The sequence below is a fragment of the Hemiscyllium ocellatum genome, chromosome 1 (genome assembly GCF_020745735.1).
Source record: "Hemiscyllium ocellatum isolate sHemOce1 chromosome 1, sHemOce1.pat.X.cur, whole genome shotgun sequence".
Classification (NCBI taxonomy): domain Eukaryota; kingdom Metazoa; phylum Chordata; class Chondrichthyes; order Orectolobiformes; family Hemiscylliidae; genus Hemiscyllium; species Hemiscyllium ocellatum.
This window is the reverse complement of record NC_083401.1, coordinates 143,373,655-143,400,629: the sequence shown is the minus strand read 5'-3', so window position 1 is coordinate 143,400,629 and position 26,975 is coordinate 143,373,655. Positions and strand designations below refer to the sequence as shown.

The following is a 26,975-nucleotide window of genomic DNA, read 5'->3' as shown; positions in this document are numbered from 1 at the left end:
TCTCAAGAGGAATCATGACTGTACTTGAAAGGTAACAATTTTCAAAATTAATCTGCCAGAAGACTGACCGTGATATTCACTGAACCTTAAATCACACCACTGAATTTGTTTGTAAACAATTACATGGCTGGATGCTCAGAGGTAGTTTTTAAAAATATTTTAACCCTTTCTACACACCATTCTCACTGTGCAGTCATTGGAATCAGAGCCATAATTTCACTGAGTATGTGGGATATCTATAGAGCAGTCACCCGAGGGAGGAGCTAGGAGCTGGAGATATTGATTAATGCAAGTATATTTTAGAGCACGGTGTGTGATTGCTGGATATTGAGAGGCTGGATGATTCACTTGGAAGAGGGACAGATGTCAAACTGGCCAAATTACATGTTTATTGTTATCATCAAGTGCTGGGCATTTGCACAGGAAATGAGTTTTGTTTTAATTCATTCACAGGATGAAGGCTTTGCTGGTGAGGCAGCACTTATTGCCTAGAGGGCAGTTAAGAGTCAACCACATTGTTGTGGACCTGGAGTCACACATAGGCCTGATCAGGTAAGTATGGCAGTTTCCTCTCAGAAAGGACATTAGTTTTTCCGATAAGTTGCATTGGATTCATGGTTATCAATCGACTCTTAATTCCAGGTACTTTATTGAAGTCAAATTCTACCATCTACCTTGGCAGGATTTGAACCCATGACCTCAGAGTATTATCTGGGTCTCTGGGTTAACAGTCCAGCGATAATACGAGATCATTGCCTTCCTCTACTTGGGTAGTGTCGATGTGAATTACAACATATGGGAATCACTCAGAGTAAGAATGTTGCAGTAATAATGGCAGAACTGGTAGTGTCCACTTTTATGGCTAGGAAGATGGGCATTGCCGAATGTGATGTAGCTGGGTTTTCAGCAGTGGAGTGGCTTCATAGTTACTATGTAACACCTCTCAATGCTCACCAGTAGATCTAACAGCATGCAAAACTCACATGTATTCGAGCTCTTAAAATCCTCCAGCTCTTCAAATCGTTATGGATATGTTATTGCTGGTAACTTTTATTGGGGCATCCCACCATGACAGTAAGGTGGAGACTAGTGGAGCCGAGATAGTAAAGGGAATTTGTACCATGGGATGTAGAGTCTGAGCAGGAGATCTTGCACATTAATCCAGAACAAACCTAGCCTGAATGCAATCCCCCTGCTTCCTCTTCTTTTTCAACTTGCTCCTTTTCCTATTTCTTCCACAAAATAGCCCCCTGATTCCAATGGGAATAGCTGAGCCCTCAGGATGTCAATGTTATGGAGCATGCCATCAACAATTTAAATGCACACTCCGGCATTTACTGAGAGGTGCTGACGTTAGGAGAATGGCTTCAGCGTACCAAAGGTCTGCTCAGACATGGTGGTTCCCGCTCTCATTATACATAGACTCTCATTGTGTATTAGGGTGGCACAGGGAAATCATGGACAACATGTCCAGGGAAATAGCCTTTATTTCTGAGCAAACGTCCACTGGATTGTTATGGAAGTGTAAAGGCGGTGGGAACTGCAGACTCTGGGAATGAAAACTTTGTAGTTGTTATTGGGACTGATGAGAAACATTCACTCTCATACCGTGTACTGTGGATGGTCAGTCACAAATTGCACGTTGATGGAATGGTCACCCTTTGTAATTCCTATATTTCTTCCTATGGATATGGGGTTGGGTTCATTTGGAGTTTACCTAAGGAATCAGGACTGCTGTGCTGGAAAATCCATATGTGCACTCATTCTCCTGTCTTTGTTTAGATGGGCACAGTGTAGTCACCTTTCTTGATGTATTTAAACTCCAGTTGTATCAATGGGTGACATGTTGGAACCTTTTGGATATGCTCCCCATTCACACATGGAAAGATTCAATTTCTTGGACATCTAATGCCACTGTGATTTTTACAACCATTGGCATCACCACTCCCACCCAGGTATAAGGCTCCAAATTATGTTGAAGGAGCTGGCAAAGTTCTATAACCATTTCCTTGGTGTAGATGAATTGTACCAATAAGATGGAGGGATACAAAGGGCTTGATTGGGCTTTCTGTGCAGAATCCTCTTGCTGATCTTGCCCTCTCTGCTCCATTTGTTGGTCATGGGGAGTATATCCAAAAGTTTCCAACATATTACCCACTGATACAACTGGAGTTTTAATACACCAAGAAAGGTGACTACACTGTGCCCATCTAAACAAAGAGAGGAAAACGAGTGCACATATGGATTTTCCAGCACAGCAGTCCTGATTCCTTAAGTAAACTCCAAATGAACCCAACCCTATATCCATAGGAAGAAATATAAGGAGATGCATTTCAACCAATATCCAGCCATCCTTAATACTGCTTGCAAAAACCAGAAGGTAACAAAATCTTCTGAGCAACAGGGAGACAAAAATAAGTGCTTCAACAATAGCAAACGTAAGCCAGCAGCACCTCGCCTGCGAAAGCTATGACTTTGAGCTTGAAATAATTAGCACAGGCATTCAATGGATCTAAAAAGTCAGAGTTATAGCAAACTGCATCAAATCAGTCCAAACTGCTAACATCTCTCTTAAATCTCTCCTAATTTATACACAGTACATCTATGCCAACTCCCTGCCCAGCCCATTGAGATGTCATGCGAATGTGGCACTGTATGTGCCTGGCAGTGAAGCTGATGATGTTTTATGTCATGTAACATCTTTTGTTTCACCAGTGGCGGTGATGCTACAAAGCCAAATTCTACAGCATCTTTATATACATTGTACTATAACATTTGTACAAGTTACAGAATTAATTTGACAGAAACTATGGTCTTTGTATATTTATATAGGACAACACGGTGGCCCAGTGGTTAGCATTGCTGCCTCACAGCACCAGGGACCTGGGTTCGATTCCAGCCTCGGGCGATTGTCTGTGTGGAGTTTGCACATTCTCCCCACGTCTGCGTGAGTTTTCCTCCGGGTACTCCGGTTTCCTCCCAAAATCCAAAGATGTGCAGGTCAGGTGAATTAGCTGTGCTAAAATGCCCATAGTGTTAGGTGCATTAGTTAGGGGTAAATATGGGGTAGGGGAATGGGTCTGGGTGGATTACTCTTCGGAGGGTCAGTGTGGATTTATTAGGCTGTAGGGCTTGTTTCCATACTGTAGGGAATCTAATCTAATCATCATATAAAGAGAGATATATGTTCTTAAAATCAATTTAAAGGATACAACTTCATTTAATAGGCTGCAAATTTGGGTCTTCCAAGTGATTTATCCATCAGTACAGTACATTTTAGATTGTAGAAAACAGTGCACGTGTGCTGTCCTGCTACTGTTGTCGCAGTTATTTACAGAGTAGAATTAGTTACTTTACCTTTAGTCAAGAAATAAAGGAGGCAGAAAGCAGAAATTCATAGACCTTCTGGACTTCCTTAGGGCAGGTGATAGAATTAATTATTAAGGAGTTCATGTTTTACCTTTATCGGTCAAAGCAGAGATTATAAGTGCAGGGAGGTCATGTTGGTGCTGTACAACGTTTTGGTTAGGCTGCAGCTGGAGTAGTGTGTGCAGTTCTGGTCACTACACTGTTGGAACAATGGAGTGGTTATAGAGGAAATTCACACAAATGCTGCTGGGGATGAAACATTCAGCTAATGAAGAAAGGCTGGATAAACTCGGGTTGTTTTCTTTGGAACACGGAAGGTTAAGGGGAGACCTGATAGATGTGTATAAAGTTGTGAGGGGAATGGACAGGGTGAATAGAAAACAGCTACTCACCTTATCGGGTGTACCGTGACTGGTTTTGGCTCCGATATTTGCGGAAAGATATCAATTCATTGGAGGCAGTTCAGTGAAATTTCACTTGGATGATCCCTATGTGGAGGGATTGTCTTCCAAGCAAAAGCTGGACAGGTTGGGATTTTACTCGGCAGAGTTTAGAAGAATGAGTGACGATTTCATTGAGACAAGTTGAATTCTTAAGGAGCTTGACAAGGTAAATACTGAGGGGATGTTACCCCTCATAGAAGGCACAGTCTCAGAATTATGGGGTGCCAATTTAAGACTGGGATGAAAGGGAATTTCTTCTCTCAGACGGCTGTGAATCTTTGGAACTTATTGTCACAGAGACCTGTGAGGACAATGTCATTGTAAACATTTAAAGCTGAGGTAGATTGGGGATCAGTCAGGAAATCAAAGATTATAGGGAAAATGTATGATTTGGAGGTCCGGTGTTGGACTGTGGTGTACAAACTTAAAAGTCACATAACACCAGGTTATAGTCCAACAGGTTTATTTGGAAGCACTAGCTTTCAGAGCACTGCTCCTTCATCAGGTGTTTGTAGGACACAGAATTTAAGTACAAAAGTTCACAGTGTGATGTAACTGAAATTATATATTGGAAAAGACCTGGATTGTTTGTTAAGTCTCTCATCTTTTAGAATGACCATGCTGGTTTCAGTTCTTTCATATGTAAATCCCAGAACTTTCTTAAAGTTACATTCTCAAGTGAACTTTAACAATAGGTGCTATGTTAGTCCAGATAATACATTGAAGGTGTGAGCTGCCCTGTGTGAGGCTGTCTGTGTCCCAATATTCAGACTGATTCTAATCTAAAAAAGGGATTAAAAGAATCTTACATGGATTCATGCAGTTTTTGAGCAAAATAAAATGTAATTCTGCAAGTACAAATTCACCCCACAAACTTATATGTGGGTGAGAGTGTGTGTGCACGGGGTGGGTATGAGTGTTTCTGAGATTTCTGAATGACGATGGCTCCTCCCTTACCTGCTGGTTTGATGATAATGTTGTGATTGGATTTGAGACCATAGATGGTGTTGCGTTTTTTGGAATGACAATGGCTCCTTCTTTTATCTGCTGGGAAATTGTCGGAAAATAGATATGAGGAGTGTTGGATCAACTATAATCCTGTTGAATGACAGAGTAAACTGGAAGAGCCTAATGGCCTAGTTATGTTCCTGTTTCTTATGGCCTTACATTCTTATGGCCTTATTAACTGAAAGGTCAATAGTAAGTGGGTATTATTTTACAGTGAAAGACAGAAACTTTAGAGGGGATTTGAGGAAGCTTTTTTCTATTAAGAGGATGGTGGAGATCTAGGACGTGCATTCTGGGAGGATATTTGAGGCAGATGACCTCGAACCTTTACAAAATACTTGGAGAGCACTTGAAGTGTCATAATATTTAAGGCTAAGGGCCTAGTGCTGGAAGGTGAGCCTAGTGTAGATTTAGTGTGGTTTTGGCAGTATATATTTGATGGGCCAAAGGACTGCTTCTGTACTGTATGATTCTATGATTTTAGGTTACTTAGTAAAGCATAATGTGATCAGACAGAGACCATGTGGATTTGTGAAGGGGAAATTTTGCTTAACTATCTTATTAGGGTTTTGATGAAGCAACATTTGTGGTGGAAGAACTGGAAGATGTGGTGTGCCTGGAATTCCAAAGGCATTTGACAAGATGTCACAAAAGAATTTCTATGCAATGTAAGAGCACATGATGAAGGGAGCAATGTATTAGTAGATACAAAGGATTGATTAGATAAAGGAAGAAATAGTGGGGATAAATGGCTCATTTTTGTGTTGGCAAGCTATAACTAGTAAAGTACCACAGAGATCAGTGCTGGTCCTTCAACTATATACCATCTATATTAATGATTTGGATAAGAGGACTGAATGCATGTTGCCAAATTTGGCAATGACACCAAGCAGGAAGGTAAAGTGTAATGAAGAAGTAAAGCATCAACAAAGGGATATAGACAAGTTAAGTGCAGAAAGTGGCAGATGGAGTGTAATGTGGGAAAATGTGAACTTGTATATTTTGACAGGAAGAATCGAAAAGATGGATATTTAAATGGAGAGAGATTGTAGAAAGACTTGGGTGTCCTGGTGTGTGAAACACTGAACATTAGTTACAGATACAGCAAACTATTAGGCAGACAAGTGGAATGTTATGGTTTGTTATAAGAGGATTGGAAAATAAATGTTTTACTGTAACTGTAAAGGATGCTGTGAGACCATGCCTGAAGTACTATGTACAGTTTTGGTCTCCTTAACTGAATAATGATTTAATGCTTTAGAAGCAGTTTGGAGACAAAAACTGTACATAGTACTTCAGGTATGGTCTCACCAGCATCCTTTGCAGTTACAGTAAAACAATTATTTTCCAATCCTCTTGCAGATGCTGGAATCCAAAGGCAGACAAACAGGAGGCTGGGAGAATACAGCTAGCCAGGCAGCATCAGAAGGTGGAGAAATCGCCGTTTCAGGTGTAACTGAAGAAGGGTTGCACCTGAAACATCAACGTCTCCATCTCTTAGAAGCAGTTGAGAGAGAGTTAATTCCACTCATTCCTGGGAAGAAGTGCTTAGCTTATGAAAATGTCTTTAAATTTATTCAAGGCTGAGTTAGATCAATTTTTGATGGACAAGGGAGTCAAGGATTTCAGGATTCAGACTGGATAATGGAATGATACCATAACTAAATCAGCCATGATCTTTTGAAAAGTGGTGCAGGCTCAAAGGGCCAAATGACCTACTTCCATTCCTGTGATCCATTGTTTCAGCATCAAAGTACTGCTGTGGAGCTTTGCACAGTTCCCAAAGTTTTATTGTGGAAGTTTTAACCCGTATGTATTCTGCTCCTTCAAAAGGATTGAATGAAGTGGAGAAAGCATGTGAAGTTACAGTCTGTACACAGCTTTCCAGAAAGCCATTTTTCATTCTAATTCTCTCAGCTGACTAACTTTCTGAAAGAGTTTCCTGATGTTACCTTCTCAAAAACATATAATGCATTTGCCTATATGCTTTATATTTAGCTTGGAGGTGGTGAAGAGGCAAGCTGCATATCAGCAGTGAAGCAGACCCCATATCTGTGGATGGTGCCTAAAGGGGTCAATATGCAGGTGAAAAGGAGGATGGGAATTTCATAGGAAACAACTTTGATCAGGAATCTTTTTTATTAGTCATGTATTTAGGGATTGTATAAGCTAGAGACTTTAAGGTAGGCAAAAAGATTTGTTTGGACCGACACAGGAATGGGGAATATGGTAAAGGAGAGGAAAGATTCTCTCTGGAAGAACCGTGGTGACATGTGTTGAAAAATTCTACAATTGACTGTTGTTGGACCACATGGAAACCTTCATGAGTCCATATTCCTCAATTTCTATGCCTCTCTTGATTCAATCCCTACTTTCCATCTATGTCTTGAGACATTACATTTTTGATATCTGTGTCTCTCTTCAATCCCCCATTCCCTACTTACCATTTCCCCAAGTTACAAATTCTCCAATCATTATCACTCCTTCAGATTCCCCATTTCTCAGTTTCACCTCTCCTTCCATGATCTTCCACTCTGCAGTCTTCATTTCTCTACTGGACCCCGATTCTTCAATACCCACCTCATACTGTCCAAAAATCCCATTCCAACTTCTGTCCTTAAGCTTGCATTCTCCCTTCTCAAGTTTGCAGATGATACCAAAACTGCATTTTGGTAGGGCAAATCAGGGAGGATTTATTCATTTAATGGTAAGGTCCTAGAGAGTTTTTCCGAACAAAGAGACCATGGGGTGCAGCTTCATAGTTCCTTGAAATTGGATTCATAGGTAGACAGGTTACTGAGAAAGGAATCTGGTATGTTTATGTTTATTGATCAATATATTAAGTGAATGAGTTGGGCGGTAATGTTGTACCTGTACAGGATAGTGGTTAGGCTGCTTTTGGAATACTGTGTTCAATTCTGATCTTCCTGCTTTAGGGAAGATGTTGTGAAACTTAGAGTCACAGAGTCATAGAGATTGTACAGCATGGAAACAGACTATTCAGTCCAACCTGTCCATGCCAACCTCGCATTTATCTGAATTATACTCCATCTGCCACTTCTCAGCCCATTGGCCCATCTGGTCAAGATCCTGTTGTAATCTGAGGTAACCCTCTTCACTGTCCACTACACCTCCAATTTTGGTGTCATCTGCAAACTTACTAACTGTACCTCTTATGCTCGCATCCAAATCATTTATGTAAATTACAAAAAGTAGAGGACCCAGCACCGAATCTTGTGGAACTCCACTGGTCACAGACCTCCAGTCTGAAAAACAACCCTCCACCACCACTCTCTGTCTTCTACCTTTTCAATTCTGTATCCAACTGCCTCGTTCTCCCTGTATTCCATGAGATCTAACCTTGCTAATCAGTCTCCCATGGGGAACCTTGTCGAATGCCTTACTGAAGTCCATATAGATCACATCAACTGTTTTGCCCTCATCAGTCATCTTTGTTATTTCTTCAAAAAACTCAATCAAGTTTGTGAGACATGACTTCCCAGCACAAAGCCATGTTGACTATCCCTAATCAGTCCTTGCCTTTCCAAATACTTGTCCATCCTGTCCCTCAGGATTCCCTCCAACAACTTGCCCACCACCCACATCAGGCTCACTGGTCTATAGTTCCCTGGCTTGTCCTTACCACCCTTCTTAAATAGTGGCACCACGTTAGCCAACCTCGAGTCTTCCGGCACCTCACCTGTGACTATCGATGATACAAATATCTCAGCAAGAGGCCCAGCAATCACCTCTCTACTTCCCACAGAGTTCTAGGGTACACCTGATCAGGTCCTGGGGATTTATCCACCTTTATGCATTTCAAGACATCCAGCACTTCCTCCTCTGTAATCTGGACATTTTGCAAGGTGTCACCATCTATTTCCCTACCGTCTATATCTTCCATATCCTTTTCCACAGTAAATACTGATGCAAAATATTCATTTAGTATCATTCCCCCATTTTCTGCGGCTCCATACAGAGGCCACCTTGCTGATCTTTGAGGGGCCCTATTCTCTCCCTAGTTATCTTTTTGTCCTTAATATATTTGTAAAATCCCTTTGGATTCTCCTTAATTCTATTTGCCAAAGCTATCTCATGTCCCCTGATTTCCCTCAAGTATACTCCTACTTCCTTTCTACTCTTCTAAGGATTCACTCTGTACCTGACATATGTTTCCTTCTTTTTCTTAACCAAACCCTCAATTTCTTTAGTCATTTAGCGTTCCCTATACCTACCAGCCTTCCCTTTCACCCAGTCAAGAATATACTTTCTCTGGATTCATGTTATCTCATTTCTGAAGGCTTCCCATTTTCCAGCCATCCCTTTACTTGAGAACATCTGCCTCCAATCAGCTTTCAAAAGTTCTTGCCTGATACCATCAAAATTGGCCTTTCTCCAATTTAGAACTTCAACTTTTAGATCTGGTCTATCCTTTTCCATCACTATTTTAAAACAAATAGAATTATGGTCGCTAGCCCCAAAGTGCTCCCCCACTGACACCTCAGTCACCTGCCCTGCCTTATTTCCCAAGAGTAGGTCAAGTTTTGCACCTTCTCTAGTACCTCTCTACTTCCACATACTGAATCAGAAAATTGTCTTGTACGCATTTAAGAAATTCCTCTCCATCTAAACTTTTAACACTATGGCAGTCCCAGTCGATGTTTGGAAAGTTAAAATCCCCAAGGAGAAAGTGAGGACTGCAGATGCTGGAGATCAGAGCTGAAAATGTGTTGCTGGAAAAGCGCAGCAGGTCAGGCAGCATCCAAAGAGCAGGAGAATCGACGTTTCGGGCATGAGCCCTTCTTCAGGTCATTCCTGAAGGAGGGCTCATGTCCGAAACGTCGATTCTCCTGCTTTTTGGATGCTGCCTCACCTGCTGCGCTTTTCCAGCAACAAAAGTTAAAATCCCCTACCATAACCACCCTATTATTCTTTCGGATAGCTGAGATCTCCTTACAAGTTTGTTTCTCAATTTCCCTCTGACTATTAGGGGATCTATAATACAACCCCGATAAGTTGATCATCCCTTTCGTATTTCGCAGTTCCACCCAAATAACCTCCCTGGATGTATTTCCGGGAATATCCTCCCTCAGCACAGCTGTAATGCTATCCCTTATCAAAAATGCCATTCCCCCTCCTCTCTTGCCTCCCTTTCTATCCTTCCTGTAACATTTGTATCCTGGAACATTAAGCTGCCAGTCCTGCCCATCCCTGAGGCAGGTTTCTGTAATTGCTATAATATCCCAGTCCCATGTCCCTAACCATGAGCCCTGAGTTCATCTGCCTTCCCTGTTAGGCCCCTTGCATTGAAATAAATGCAGTTTAATTTATTAGTCCTACCTTGTCCCTGCCTGCCCTGACTGTTTGGGTCACTTCTGTTCTCAACTGTACCAGTCTCAGGTTGATAGATTGATCTCTTTCCTCAGTATCTCGCTGGGTCCCACCTCCCTCCCCTTACTAGTTTAAATCCTGCCGAGCAGTTTTCACAAATTTTCCTGCCAGTATATTAGTCTCCTTCCAATTTAGGTGCAATACATCCTTCTTCTACAGGTCACTTCTACCCCAAAAGAGATTCCAATGATCCAAAAATGTGAATCCTTCTCCCATACACCAGCCATGCATTCATCTGCTTTATCCTCCTATTCCTGCCCTCACTAGCTTGTAGCACCAGGAGTAACCCAGATATTACTACCCTTGAGGACCTCCTTTTTAAATTTCTGTCTAACTCTCTATAATCTCCCTACAAAATCTCAACCTTTTCCCTTCCTATATCGTTGGTTCCAATGTGGACAATGACCTCTTGCTGGCCTCTCTCCCCCGTGAGAACATTCTGCACCCTCTCTGAGACATCCTTGATCCTGGCACCAGGGAAGCAAAACACCATTCTGCTTTTTCTCTGCTGGCCACAGAAACTTCTGTCTGTACCTCGGACTACAGAATCCCCAAACACAATTGATCTCTTGGAAGCCGACATACCCTTTGTTGCATTAGAGCCAGTCTCAATACCAGAAACTTGGCTGTTCGTGCTACGTTCCCCTGAGAATCTATCACCCCTACATTTTCCAAAACAGCATACCTGTTTGAAATGTGTATATCCACAAAAGACTCCTGCCCTAGGTGCCTACCTCTCTTACTCTTCCTGGTGTTAATCCATCTATGTGACAGTATCTGAGACTTTCACCCCTTCCTATAACTGCCATCCATCACATACTGTTGCTGTTGCAAATTCCTCATCGCTTCGATCTGACAAGATTCGCATCCAACAGCATTTATTGTAGATATAATCTGCAGTAACACTTAAGCTCTTTTTAAACTCCCACATCTGACAAGAAGTACGTATCACTGTACTAAAGGCCATTTTTTCTCCTTCACAATCTACAGACCCCAAAAAAATCGTCTTATTCTACAAAACACTGCACCAGGTTAAATTAATAGTTATGGCTTATGTTTTAAGTTTAATCAAGAGACTTATCTCCAAAAACATATAATCAAGAAAGAATCCACTGTACCCATTACTGCAGCCTTTCTATTGGACAGACTTAAAACAACGATTAACTTATCTGTGTTGTGTACTTCACACAAACAAGTTCCTCCAAGATTAGTTGTGAAATTCACTGTTCGTTAATTTTCCCAGATGCACTCCGATGTCCAGCGATACATGAATTCAAAAACAGCAAAGGCAGTAACTGTGCAGGTTCTCTCTCTCTCCTGCACTGACCTCACCATGTGCTTCCTTTGTCTGTTCTACTCCCTTTTAAAACTGCTGTTGTTTTGATATTTTTTCCCAAAGTTCCAAAACAATGCCACAGCATATAACACAGTAATTGCTGCTCCTGGAATTCGAGGAAATCACCTCCCAAACCTTAAATACCTCAAAAAAAAGGAGCAGCTTTTACAGCCTGAAATTTTTCCTGTCCCCCATCTTGGACTGAAAGGGTTCAGAAAAAATTTAAAAGGATATTGCCAGGGTTGGAGGATTTGACCTATAGGGAGAGGCCAAATAGGCTGAGAATATTTTCCCAGGAGCATTGAAGGCTGAAGGGTGACCTTATAGAGATTTATAAAATCAAGAGGGGCATGGATAGCCAAGGTCCTTTCCACAGAGTAGGTCAGTCTAAAACTAGAGGGCATTGGTCTGTATTGAGAGGGTAAAAATTTAAAGTGACCTAAAAAGCAACGTTTTCACCCAGAAGGTGGAGTGTGTATGGAATGAGCTACCAGAGAAAATGGTGGAGGCTGGTACAATTGCTACATTTAAAAGGCATCTGGGTGGGTATATGAATAAGAAGGGTTTAGAAGGACATAGGCAAAGTGCTGGCAAATGGGACCAGACTAATTTGGGGGATGTCTGGTCAACCTGGATGAGTCAGACTGAAGAATCTGTTTCTGTGCTGTACATCTCTCTGACTCTATGACTCTCAAAAGCTCCCACCACACCCCAGCCTGTACTCGGGCAGCCCCACAATTTCTGAGTTCTTTCCCCAAATTTGAACTTTATTGCCTCCCAGTTCCAGATACTTTAGCAGTTTTCAGCTAATGTACCAGGTGATTGTGGATCTCTGTGTCAGTAGACAGTCTGAACATCGAAACCAAAGCCCAGCTCCCCTGAACAGCTACTGATGATGTTGCAATGGAAGAGCATGCTGTGTGGACGGGGGAAGTGTAGTGGAACTCTGCACATGAGAAATTCAAAGTTCTGAACTCCTGAAGACAAAATTTGGGAAGGGAATGACCAATTTTGGAGGATTCCCAAGTTTCCAATTCTATCGATGTGTAGCTGGTATGTAACAGCATCATTCATTGGAAACATCTTGTGACAAAGTGATACTGTCCCACCTGTGGGCTGAAAGGCCTGGATTTAAGTCCTGCCCTGCTCCAGGGGTGTGTAATAACATATCTGAACAGGTTGATTAGAAAATATTCATTGTAAAGATCTTGTGCCTCAGTGGTAGTGTCTCTTCTTCAGGGCTAGAAGGACAGGGTTCATGTCCTACCCTGCACCACATGTGTGACTGCACAGTTAATTTGAAATGCCTTCATAGCAAAGATCTGTCACAGGTTTTGAATTACTAGCTCAGAAAATTGGGGGCTGCTGGAGGCTTAGAGTGGCAACTTAATTATAAAATCATTAAAGTTTAATAATAAAAGAAGCCAGGGATGAGTCCATCATTATTCAAGTAGCATTTTAAATTATAGTAGGGCTTACTACTTCAATCAATTTCAAACCAAGACCTCAGTTCTTTACTCGTGTAAAATTAAGTCCTCGTGTCAGCTCAGTATTTATATCGGTATGTGGATGCATGGTATTTTTGATATAAAAGTGTACTTTGGTATGGAATGCCGTAAAGCACATAGATTTGTTTTTGAAAGACTTGCTTTAATTGTGCTTTGATTCATGGCAAGATGTCTCTGTTTCATATTTTCCTATAAAGATACTATTTTAGGAACATAAGCTTTCATTAGTTAGTGCATTCACCGGCCTTATTTCTTACACTTCCATGAGTTTGCCATAGCAGACGCTGGAAGATCATACATATGTATGAAAGGAGAAGCTCTCATAGCTCTCATTAACATTGACAAAGAATACCTCGAGCTGTGAGTGTTAGGAACTCCACACAGCCAGGCAAATGGAATTATATTAAGGCATCATCAGCTTACTGAAGCACTGAGTTTATTCCTCAGTCGATAGACCTCTGCGTCCTCACATTATCACTTGCAGCAAGGCTATTATTTGCTAATTCTTTTTATTCCCTCGAAAAAAATCCAATTAAATAAAAACAGGCTCCTCCTTTTATTAAAGAGCAAATGATGAGAAATGGAAGAGCAGAGAAATACAATTTATGGATTAAATTCCTCTCATAGAAGAAGTGAAAAAAAGAAAAATCCGATTTAGCATGTTGAATATCTCTATTATAGCTCATTCAGTGCCTCTTTGCAACTCTGTGGATTTTTGTTTTGTGATTAATCCTCATTTTACCCATGCCCGGCTCAGTTTCAATAATGTACGTGCTGGTGCTTCTGCTGGGTGGATGCAGAGGCCTCCTTTTCTTCCCTGTTAATTGGTTGAGACCACCAGAATTCGGAGGCTACAGATGTCGCTGATAGTTTGCCTAGGGAGCACATTCAGGCCCATCTGTTGCGGTCTAGAAGCCTGTTCTTGTGTCCAAAAGGCCCTAATTTGATTCTTGTCAGAAACTAATGTAAATGCAGTTTACCTCTTGGGTCACTGCTGGGTTTTATGCCAGTGAGGTCCTCCCCCTCCTCCCCCATTTTTAGACGAAGGTTGAATAGGAAAAAAGGAGTTTCAATGTAAACTAAAGAAACCCTTCATGTTAATGCATATTACAAACCACAATGTCTGCCTTACAATAGGGTTTTAATTTTATTCTGCATATAATTAATTGAATCCTTATAATAAGATTGTGGAAAGAAATAGAAAGTCCAACAATTGACATTTAAGTGGGAACTGTTGAAATTTAAGTTAAGGTGGCTTTCAGATCCCAAGAGATACTGCATTCACAGTTTCAAGTGGAAATCAATCAATAGCTTATATTACAAATATTTCTGCATTAATTGAAGACTGTAATAATCTTGCCTATATGGTTTGCAGCACCTTTGCCCCTAGGTTGTATTAAATCTAAAATTGTGCATAGAGCCAATAATAAGCTAGTTGCTAATTCCCATTTTTGGAAGCAAGCTGACATAAGTAATATTGATCAGTGGAAACGTTCACAAGACAGGGCTGCAAATTCTGATTCCTTTCTTTGGTTTGGTCTATTTTGCAGTTGTTCATCCATGGATTAACCCGTGAGTTTTCTGAGAGGCGAAAGTCATAGTAAATATGACTGTTCTGCAATGTGTCCAACTGCGGACAACTATTTAAATTATTTTTAATTGATCTTATTTTTGGCTGCAGTATTATCTCCTTTATTTACTATTCTCCCTCCCTTCCCCCACTTCCCATCCACAGTATTCTTTTTTTAAGTTCACGTGGGGGGCAGTTTCAGCTTAATTGAGATCAGGGAAGCCATCCCTAGAGAAAACACAAGTGCCAATTTTAATCTGCAAATGAAGTCTGAGTAACTTTGCATTATAATTATTTTGCTGCCCCTTCCCTTCCTTCCCTCCTTTCTGCCTTTAGCTTTATTCATAAATCTGCGGTATAAACTCGGTAAGCCACAGATAAAATGCAAATGTATCGCTTGTGACTACCAGCTCTTAATGGGCCAGAATTTGTGAACCAGTGTTTTGGAATTGAAAAAAGTTTCAGGAATTTTTGTTTTGAGAAAAAAACGGGAAAGGGATTTGGTATCATAAAGGGCAGCAGACTTCTGGAATCTGGATAAAAGCAGCTCAGGTGAAGGAAGAAGTTACGATAAACATTACATATACAACACTTCTGAAAGCCTCCAGATGCCTGAAAACACTTCATATCTAACTAGGTACTTTTGAAAGTAGGAAAAACAGCAGCCAAAACTACAGGAGAGATATGGCAAGATTATCTTTTTTCTGGTGATGTTTGAGTGATCAATGTGGACAGCATAAGGTACGTGGGTATGGTGGGGATGGGGTTGTGTAGTCCGTCATTTATCGTAAAAGTGAAAATGTCCATACTTTGTAAAGAGACAGGTGCTTGGAATTGGAATGTGGAGTTGAGGCTGCGATCTGATCAGCCATGATATTACTAAATGGCAAAGTAGGCTTGAGGGGATGAATGGCCTAATTCTGCTCCTAATTTGTTTGTAAATATTGTATTTGCACGCTAGGTAATGGTTCTAAAGGCTGTCATTTTGTAAAACATATCTCTCAAAGACAATCCTCCCTGCGAAATAAAGTCAGGCACTATGATCCAATAATCTAAACTTCAAAGCATAATGACTGCAAACAAGATCAACCCTACCTGTTGACACTTCTGGGGTTTGTTGCTTCTTCGAGAAATCCTACCACAAATTCCCAGTGGAGGTCTACGTAGAAACATGTGAATCAGGAGCAGAAGTGGACCATTTGGCATCTTCGAGCCTGCTCCGTTCAACATTTAGAGTCATAGAGTCATAGAGATGTACAGCATGGATACAGACTCTCCGGTCCAACCCGTCCATGCTGATCAGATATCCCAACCCAATCCAGTCCCACCTGCCAGCACCTGGCCCATATCCCTCCAAACCCTTCCTATTCATATACCCATCCAAATGCCTCTTAAATGTTGCAATTGTACCAGCCTCTACCACTTCCTCTGGCAGCTCATTCCATACACGTACCACCCTCTGCGTGAAAAAGTTGCCCATTGGGTCTCTTTTATATCTTTCCCCTCTCAACCTAAACCTATGCCCTCTAGTTCTGGACTCCCCCACCCCAGGGAAAAGACTTTGCCTAATGACCCTATCCATGCCCCTCATAATTTTGCAAACCTCTATAAAGTCACCCCTCAGCTCCAGGGAAAACAGCCCCAGCCTGTTCAGCCTCTCCCTATAGCCCAAATCGTCCAACCCTGGCAACATCCTTGTAAATCTTTTCAAGTTTCACAGCATCTTTCTGATAGGAAGGAGACCAGAATTGCATGCAATATTCCAACAGTGGCCTAATCAATGTCCGATACAGCCGCAACATGACCCCCCCCAACTCCTGTACTCAATACTCTGACCAATAAAGGAAAACATACCAAACACCTTCTTCACTATCCTATCTACCTGCGACTCCACTTTCAACGAGCTATGAACCTGCACTCCAAGGTCTCTTTGTTTAGCAACACTCCCTAGGACCTTACCATTAAGTGTATAAGTCCTGCTAAGATTTGCTTTCCCAAAATGCAGCACCTCACATTTATCTGAAATAAACTCCATCTGCCACTACTCAGCCCATTGGCCCAACTGATCCAGATCCTGTTGTAATCTTAGGTAACCTTCTTCGCTGTCCACTACACATCCAATTTTGGTGTCATCTGCAAACTTATCAACTGTACCTCTTATGCTCGCACCCAAATCATTTATGTAAATAACAAAAAGTAGAGGACCCAGCACCGATCCTTGTGGCACTCCACTGGTCACAGACCTCCAGTCTGAAAAACAACCCTCCACCACCACCCTCTGTCTTCTACCTTTGAGCCAGTTCTGTATCCAAATGATTGGTTCTCCCTGTATTCCATGAGATCTAACCTTGCTAATCAGTCTCCCATGGGGAACCTTGTCGAACGCCTTACTGAAGTCCATATAGATCACATCAACTGCTCTGCCCTCATCAATCTTCTTTGTTACTTCTTCAAAAAACTCAATCAAGTTTGTGAGACATGATTTCCCGTGCACAAAGTCATGTTGACTATCCCTAATCAGTCCTTGCCTTTCCAAATGCATGTACATCCTGTCCTTCAGGATTCCCTCCAACAACTTGCCCACCACCCACATCAGTCTCACTGGTCGATAGTTTCCTGGTTTGTCTTTACCACCCTTCTTAAACAGTGGCACCACGTTTGCCAACCTCCAGTCTTCCGGCACCTCACCTGTGACTATCGATGATACAAATATTTCAGCAAGAGGCCCAGCAATCACTTCTCTAGCTTCCCACAGAGTTCTCGGGTACACCTGGATAGCTCCTGGGGATTTATCCACCTTTATACATTTCAAGACATCCAGCACTTCCTCCTCTGTAGTCTGGACATTCTGCAAGATGTCACCATCTATTTCCCTACAGTCTATGTCTTCCATATCCTTTTCCACAGTAAATACTGATGCAAAATATTCATTTAGTATCTCCCCTATTTTCTGTGGCTCCATACAAAGGCGACCTTGCTAATCTTTGAGGGGCCCTATTCTCTCCCTAGTTACCCTTTTGTCCTTAATATATTTGGATTCTCCTTAATTCTATTTCATGGCTGACCCATTTGTGTTCCAAATTCCACCTTTCCATCTTCCTTGATAAACTTTAATTCCCTTTGCCTCATAAAAATATTACTATGGTCTTCCTGCACATTGCTAAAATCCAGTGATATTTAAAGACCTGAATACTACATTAGGAACAACGAGGCTTATGATGTGAAAGGAGTATGAGTGAAGCCACACTTTCACCCACCAGAAAGAAAAGATGTTTGCCCTGTTGTTTGTTGTCACTGTGAGACAAATGAGGATTTGATCTATCAGTGGTCCAGATGGCATTTTATCCCCCAGTGACTGCAACACTGGGAAAGCACATTTACATTTCCCAACGGGAGGGAGGGGATAAATCGCAAGGAGAAAATATTATCACAAAAAAATGGTTTCCTTGAAACAAAAGTTGAAATTGCTGAAGAAACCTAATAGTTCTGGTACCATTCATGGAAAGTAGAGTTAACATTTTAGGTCCAGGGATCATACATCAGAACTGATTGTAGCTAGGAAAAGGTGATATTTATGCTGAAGACTAGGGCTGGGAGGGAGACGGAGGGGAGGGAAGTGAACAGTAGGTGGAGGTGGAGCCCAGAGAGAGAAAACAGCAGTTTGGCAAACAAAAGATGGCTTTTGGTAAGAAGAAGGGAGAAAGAAGAGCTACTAATGGGGGCCATCAGTGGGTGAAAATGGGTTGTCTGTGATGAAAACAGCCAATGAAGCTTGGGGTGTGCGGGGTAGCTAAAAACCCAAAAGAGACTGCTCAATTTCTAAAATTATTTGAACGGGAGATAGAGTCCAGAAGGCTGCAGAGTCCTCAGACGGAAAATGAGGAATTCCAGTTCTTCCACCTTGTGTTGAAGCACTGCAGGAGGCCCAAGACAGAATTGTTGGCATGGGACCATGATGACTTGTTGAAATGGCAGGCAACAGGAAGCTCAGGGTCATTTTTGCAGATAGAATGTCGATGTTCCGCAAAGCAGTTGCCAGTCTGAATTTTGTCTTCCCAAGGTAGAGGAGACCACAGTGAGCAGCAAATATAGTATCTTGGATCGAGTTATTCACTCCTTTCCCCTCCCCATCCCTAGTCTTCAGCATAAATACTAACCTGTCCTAGCTACAATCAGTTCTAAGAAAGGTCACTGGATATGAAGTAATGACTCTGTCTTCTCCCCACAGGTGCTGAGTTTTTCCAGCAATTTCTGGTTCTTATTTCAGACTTCCACCATCTGCAGTCTTTGTTTGTTTGTTTAATCATTCTTCTGATACCGATTGAGACCCAGGACAGTATTTTCACTGCCATGTGGGGATGAGAGTAGAATTGGGTGGGCAGACAGCCAGACACAAATAGCTACAGCGCTGGGCAAAACGTTGGTTTGCTGCCTAGCCATTTTCCCAGAGCCCAGCTGATGTGAGGGAGACCTATGCAAGCCAGCATAACCCGATTCAGGTAGGGTAATCATGGGCCAATTAATATTGGCCGACTGAAATCTTCCATCTGGCTAATAAACTTCCCACAATTGAAATCACATAAAACCAGGTTATAGTCCAACAGGTTTAATTGGAAGCACTAGCTTTTGGAGTGACGCTCCTTCAACAGGTGGTAATGGAGGGGTCAAACTTAACACACAGAATTTATAGCAAAAATTTACAGTGTGATGTAACTGAAATTATACATTGAAAAATTGATTGTTAAGCCTTTCATCTGTTAGAATACCGTGATAGTTTCACTTCTTTCATGTGTAAATCACAAAACCTTTTTTTATAAAAAAGTTGCATTCTCAGGTTAGCTGTTAACAATGGTGATAGCTAGACAATATGTTGAAGGTGTTAGCCCCCTGTGTTCTCTGTCTATGCCATGATGTTTAGATTGATTCTAATCTAAAAAGTGAGGTAACGGAGTTTTACATGAATTCATGCAGCTTTTGAGCTCAGAGTTCCCACAATTAAAGTGGCCTCCGGGTGGCAGAGTATAGCAACAGTTGCCAATTTTAAAATGAACTTTTTATGAAATTATTGAAAGGATAATACCTTGTTCCTCTTCCCAGAATCAGCAAGCTGTTGCTTCTTTCAAGCTTGAGGGCCTTCTGTTGGCAGTCAGTCTAGGTTGAAGAGTTTGCCCCTATCCTCCATTGAATAGCTAGTATGTCTACATATTACTAACTGGCCAATTAAGGAGAAGGAGGCCTCTTATGGCACAGTCATAATGTCCTTACCTTTGAGCTAAGAGACCTGGGTTCCAATCCTGCCTGCTCTAGAGGTATGTGACAACATCTCTGAGCAGGATGATTCAAAATATCTCCTCGTTCTTGGCCAGACGGTCCAGCTTCAAGTCCTGTTTGCCAGAGCTGTATCATGAGGTTTCTGAAACGTTTGATTGATAACCATTAAAATCACTGTTACTCACACAGTGTGGGGTCAGGACCGCTGGTTGTCAGGGTCCAGACTCAAAATTCTGCATCTCATGTCAGTGCAACTATGAAAAATAGCTATAAAAACACATCCATACCAGCATGTTTCTGACAGATGCTGAATCCAGGAGCACCAGGAGCACCTTTGTTTCGTACAAAATACCAAATTCTGCCTCTATTATTAGCTGCTATTGGATTTTATGCCCTGGGCCTCCTTGTTTGTACCTCAGTGTGAAAATCTGCTTCCCAGTAACCAAGTTATGAGCCTTTTCACCAGGTGGCAGTGCTCTGGTTTGTTACTGGATGCAGGATCCATAATATTTCAGTCCGAATCTCACTATATGAATTCAGGTTTCAAAACAAAAACAAAACCAGTAAAATGGTAGAATGGCACAAAAATGCAACAGGTTCACTAATGTCCATCAGGGAGAGAAATATAGCTGTCTTTACTTGATCTGACCTCTGTGTGACACCAGTGGCCCTGTGTTAGCAATCTTCAGAACCAGCCTAGCAAACTCCAGGTGAACTACAGAGGTTCAGGTGCAGGCTTGTCAATACCACGGGGAACCAGCAGCGATTGCAAATCTTGTTGGGCTGTTCTCCTCCTGAGAACACAATTCCAGCTGTCAGTACAGTATAGCTGCATATTACTTATTTCTCAAGTTAATATTGTAGTGTCAGCTGTCTGACCAAAACCCATTACTCCAGCAAAGATGTTTTTGATGGGAGTCTGATATCTTGGCCAACACCAGTTTAACACTGAGGAACAAGAACTGCCAATTCTTGATTTCCATCAACGACCACTTGATCATTTTCAATGTTAATGTTTGACAGTGTGGTGACCTAGTCTCTGAAGGGCTTGCAGTACAGTTTCCTTCTTAATTTGTTGAAGCATTAATCGTACTGGCTTGGATTTTACACTTTCTAACCAATGTATTTGTAAGTGGTTGGGAGATGGTAGGATACGTAAAGAGCCAACCTATTACATACCCACCTACCCGTGACCTATCTCAAATTTTAATGAGATGGAGTTGATGTGTCAGGCAGGCCATCTGCTCCTATTGAGGCCCTCAAGTGGTCATTAATTGACCATTTAAGGGACCCCATTCTGCCTCCATTTTTATTTTTCACATTGCAGGCCATGGTCCATTCCAAGGAGGGTCAGCAAGGGGGTGTAATTTCTTTTGAGATTCCCTGTCCCTTTTGTGGCCCCTAAAACAAGGTAATTCCACCCCCTTTACCTGCAATCCCCCTCTCCAGTTTCTTCAACCCTGAACCTCACCTCCCCCTGCACCATCTCTGGTAATCTGCCAGCCTCACTGCAGGAGTACACCATTGTTGTCCCTGTTGTCTGGACTCTGTCGGCTCCTCCGCCTTCAAGTTGCCTATAGCCCAGCAGTGGCCACCACTCAGAGATCTACCTGTCAAGTGGATTAACTGTCGCCTCTATAGCCCCAACAGGATCAGATTTAAGGTGGACTTCCTAATGAGATCTGGGTAGAAGTGTTTCCTCACAGCCTCCAGCATTAAATGCTGCAGAGTATCTTGGGTGGTCCTCCTCAGCCCCACCCCCACCTTTTTCAGACGGGTTTAGGTTGTAGGTATGTTGTGCTCCATAAAATCCAGCCAGTGGTGTGGGATTGGATTTATGTGCAGGCCTGACTGGGCAGATATGGCAGGTTTCTTGCACAATTAGTCAGGTTTTACGATAATCCAATCGTTGTTTTTTGAGCACTTCCCTGAAGCCAGCCTACAATTATCATATATGCCATGGCTACATTGAATCCACAACTTCTGAGTCATTAGACCAACCTCATGTGCCCTAGACTGTCCGACAATGTATGTCTGAGATTACAGAGTCGATAAAGTGTGGCACTATAAAAAGCACAGCAGGTCAGGCAGCATCTGAGGAGCAGGAGAGTTGACCTTGTAGACAGGACCCTTCATCAGGACTGCACTATCTCCTAATGTCTGAGATTACATCCTCAGTAGAAGGCACTAGAACCAAAACAAATTAATTTTGCTTCAAAGGCAAAATGCAGGAGGTTCCAAAATGTTGTAAAATGCATCAAGTAAAAATCAAGAAGTAAAAATGTCTTTAGATTTTGATGGGAAACAAATCTCACATTCAGTGCTCACGCTCCTCCTCAGAAATGCCTAGAAGATCCAATGCTTCAAACTGCACTGTAGTGTCCTTTGAAAAGCCAATTTTCTTCCATTCCAATTTTGGTATGAGCCTCTCCAAATGAAAGCAGTCAAAGGGGACACATCCTCATGGTTTGGCAGTCAATGTTTTTTGCTCCAGTGCAAGTGATTGAATGTTGTGTGCAGTCGTTGTTTAAAGGTGTTTTATGGTTATATCAGTTAAACATTTGTGCCATTGGTTCCTACAGCCTCGCCTTATAGGGTTGTGCAGGATCAAAAATCATATGACACCGGGTTATAGTCCAACAGGTTTATTTGAAAACAGACGCTTTTTTCAACATAGTTCAACATAGGCACTTCCACATCAGGTTTATACAAGAGTAGATATCAGCTGCATTTTACCCATTCTTTGTCAATCTGTGATGAAACACCTTACTGATATCAATTTATAAGCAGTGAAGTTACAGATTCATGTCTTAATTCTCTATTCTTGTGTCATAACTGTATTTAGGAACTTTTCGGTGATCTAATGAAGATCTTTCATATGTTTTGAAGGCTGGCGCATTTGGATTTAACATAGATTTCAACCTGCTGTTTTTGTTTAAGAGTGTGGAGCTGTGCTGAGGTGATTGTTTTCCTCAGACATGTCTGAGTGATGAAGGGGGCAGATGGCAGCAATGCTTCACCTTGACCTGGGATGTATTCAGAGCTGTTCCAGCAAGTGTGAGCACATCCGGTCCTCACATTAACACTTGCTTGATCAGCGTCCCAGTCATCAGGTGTCAGTGCTATTGACAGCATGTTTGGCTGCCGTAGCAGACGTTTATGGTAGTTTCAGGAAACTACTTAAGCAGCTGGAAGTGTTTTTCTTCAGAGATTAACAGATAGCCAGTCACTGACCCTGAACATCTCTTTACCAGCTAATTTAACCATCGTGTTTACCTGGACAGCAGTGTTTCAACTGAAGAGAAAGAGATTCTCAAGAGGGCTCTTCTATGTGTGATTAAGTATCCATTTGAATCATATGGCCTTAAATAAAATGTTTTTTGAGAATTTACTATAAATTGTGTATAGAGACTATATTTTTCACTGCTTTTCAGCAATTTCCTGTATTTGTTTATTCATTCTAATGTTGCCATTTTGCAAGTTACATAGGAAGAGCAGGAGGGATAACTTTGTAAATAAATATTACCTGGCACCTGGCACCAAGCAGCCAAGCCAAGAGTCTCAGTGTTTCTGTAGGCTCAAGAGAATATCATTGTTTTGGTCCTTACAAACTCGGTTGAAAGCAGTTCCAAATCTTTTTGGATCACTCGCCAACTATCGTTTAAAGAAGCCTCTGGTTGAGCTGTTCTTCACTTGTTGTTGATGTTTGAAAAATGTTCTACCCATTGCACTTGATTGCAATCCACCCAAGATCCCCGTTTGCTTATGTACACAACCTCCTGCCTGTTTCAGGCAAGCATGAAGTGTATTTATTTATAGGTCTACATGAAGACTGCTGTCCCTGCTGATCCAGATAGAAACTTCTCTGATATTCTATTCTCTCCAGGCCGCTTCTCAGACAAAGAAAATGGGCTGGTGGCACTCAAAGCTCAAACTCACAATCTAGCTTGACATTATAGTTCAATGCTGATAGAGTTGAACATGGTCCAAGGTTCTTTGGTGGCCTGTTCAGATAAATGTAAGAGGTGTCACACCAACATACAAAGAAAACCCATGGAGAGCACCCAGTGTGTTGGAAAACTGTCTTTTTTCGATCAGCAGCAGCAAAGATTGATGGTATGGTCATTCCTTCATTAAAAAGGCCATTGCTACCATGGTTGCCAAATATAGACAGTAACTACATGGCAAAAGTAATTAGCTGCAGTTTTACTCATCCCCACCCTGGTGTCACGTAGATGTGGTTAGGTAGCAGAGGAAAATTAAAATAGGATGAAAGGCCCCTGCTTCTCCAGATCTATTGATATTTAATCAGTGACAGGATGGGTGTTGGGCAACCTTTGTCCAATTGAGGCCTTTTGAATGACCAAATAATGGTCATTGAAGAACTTCCTTCCATGTTGGAATTTTGTCAGCATTACAGTTGCCTACAGCTAGCAAGTATAAAGCCTGATGATCGCATACCTTCCAGTCTGGCCTAATCCTCAGGGACTGATTGCAGCCTCAGTGTGGGCCAATGTTTCCAGTTCCTCTGCTGGAACTGGAGAGCTCTTGACTATTTAATTGGCTGGAGGGAGTATATCCTCTCTCGAGAAGGCATAAGCCACAACCTTGGGCAGTCACCTGCCTGAACCACACAAAATTATGTTGTGGCTAGTGAGGCGGGCTGACATTGCAGCCAGTGTGCAGAACCACCGCTCCCGCATAGAATTCAGCTCATTAGATGTGAGGCATCTCTCAAGCCACGAAGCGTTACATAAGTGGAAGTTCGCACTTTCCATCAATGTAAATGAATTGACCTGTGTTAACCTTTCATCTACTAATAATGCCAGCAGAAATTCCAAGCTTTGAGATTACTGTAATTATATTGAGATAATATCTTGTGGCAGTGCTTGGACTACTGAACAAGAGTGTAATTAGAAACATGGTATATGTTCCTTGTGCATTCTATGTATGGTGAATTTAGAATCTTATCTAGAATGACCACTTTATTACATGCTGTGCCTGAATGATTTATGTTAAGATGCTGAAGAGAAATCCAAAATAGTAAGTCTTTATTTTAACATCGCCATCCTGTGCACATTTGATCCTTGGAACCAGTATATTCCTTTTTTCTTAGCCATTGCTGCTATTGATTATGTGACTGAGATGGAACAGACCCCATTAGTGACACAAAAGAAGATACCAATACTGGGTATTCATTCCTGTTGCAGCCCAGCAAAATATGCTGGGAAAATTTTCCTGATGACTCACTCCGCCCAGAGTTTGAAGTCTGTTGGTCCACTAACAGTTGTCTTTTCTGCAGCATGGTAAAGTATTGGCCAATTTAAATCAAATTTTACTGTAGTTTTACTTCCACTTGTCTTTCCCAAATTAAGGAGTCACCTCAGATAACACAGCAAATCTATCAGACCTTGAGTTGCTTCACTCTTGGTTGCCTTTAGTTACATTATAAAGTAACCATGGTCCTGTACTCCCGTTAGAGAAGGACAATTGATGGTAATCTAACATGAAGGACAGCACGCCTCAGGCAAGGGGAAGGATTGAAGATGATCCTTCAGGGTAACCTCATCCAATACAGGGATTGAACCCACCATCCAGCCAACTGAGCTACCTGACCTCATAGTAACCTTATATTCATAAAATCCCTACAGTATGGAAACAGGCCCTTCGACCCAACAAGTCCACACCAACCCTCCAAAGAGTAAACCAACCAGACCCATTCCTCTACCCTATGTTTACTACTGACTAATACACCTAACCTACACATCGCTGAACACTGTGGGCAATTTAGCATGACCAATTCACCTAACCTGCACATCTTTTGGATTGTGGGAGGAAACCAGAGCAAAGCCATGCAGACACGGGGAGAATGTGCAAACTCCACACATGGAGTCACTCAAGGCTGGAATTGAACGCGGGTTCCTAATGCTGTGAGGCAGCAGTGCTAACCACTGAGCCACCGTGCCACCATGGCAGAACAGGGACCATGGTTACTTCATAATGTAACTATTGGCAACCAAGAGTGAAGCAGCTCAAGGTCTGGTAGATTTGCTGTGGTATCTGAGATGGTTCCTTAATTTGGGAAAGACAAGTGGAAGTAAAATTGCAATAAAATTTGGCTTAAATTGGCCAATACTTTACCATGCTGCAGAGAAGACAATTGTTAGTGGACCAACAGACTTTCAGACTCTGGGCAGAGTGAGTCATCAGGGGAAATTTTCCCAGCCTACTTTGCTGGGGCTGCATCAGGACCAATATACCCAGTGTTGGTATCTTCTATGTGTCACTAATGGAGTCTGCTCCAACTCAGCTACATATTGCCCATCAGAATTCACAGTGCAGGTCCAACTGGGGAGATCTGAGTTAACTGTACCTGCATGAGATTGGAATTGATGCTGTATTCATTTTTCCACACTCTAGAACATAGCAACCCTGATTTTCTCACTATAGCTGTCAGGTAAGTAGTGAGATCATTTGGCTGCAGCTGGGGCAGGCAGTGCTGATGTCAAGTGGTGGTTTGTTTTGTTTGTTCAATGAGACAGCACTTGATCTTATAATTCTCAACTCCACTTTCTTGTCATATGCCCATAATCATTGACTACAGATTAAAAATCTATCTCAGCCTTGAATATACTTAATAAATCAACCGCAACAGCCCTCTGCAATAAAGAATCATACTGGATTCGAAATGTTAACTCCGTTTTTCTGTCTCTGCAGAGGCTGCCAGACCTACTGAGTTTCTCCATTTTCAAAACGCAAATCGACCGTAGCTTGCCTTTATTTGAGAGTTCCTTCATTTTCTGATTTCAGTTCAGATTTCCAGCATTCACTGTTGCTTCACTTTTCTTTGCATTTGTCCCTACAGTCCCAGCACGATGGGCCGAAGAGCCTCGTTGTCACTCTCTGGTTCCGTGCCCCTTCCTCCACATCCTGTGGCAGTTACTGAAGAAGATGTGCAGATTTTGACAATCCAGCCGTGGCTGAGATGTTGAAAACACACAGTAGGTGTTGCTGCTGGTGGAATGCGGGAATCTGCCCCATTGTGTAAAATGGAGCAGATTTCAGGGCATCAGCAGCTG

The 26,975-nt window shown here is 41.9% G+C and overlaps 1 protein-coding gene across 5 annotated transcripts in view; it reads left to right on the top strand.

The window, feature by feature from the left end:
• The window catches only part of alpk1 (alpha-kinase 1), a 137,546-nt gene that overhangs the window by 25,098 nt on the left and 85,473 nt on the right, over nucleotides 1-26,975 (top strand). For 3 of the 5 annotated variants that reach the window (XM_060826591.1, XM_060826608.1, XM_060826617.1), the window contains one exon: nucleotides 454-552. The exons of 1 other annotated variant lie outside the window; for it this stretch is intronic. The gene's annotated coding sequence lies outside the window, so the exon portion shown is untranslated. Of the gene's footprint in view, nucleotides 1-453; nucleotides 553-2,832; nucleotides 2,948-26,975 lie in introns of all 5 variants that reach the window. One more of the 5 variants, XM_060826600.1, reaches the window with a different exon arrangement.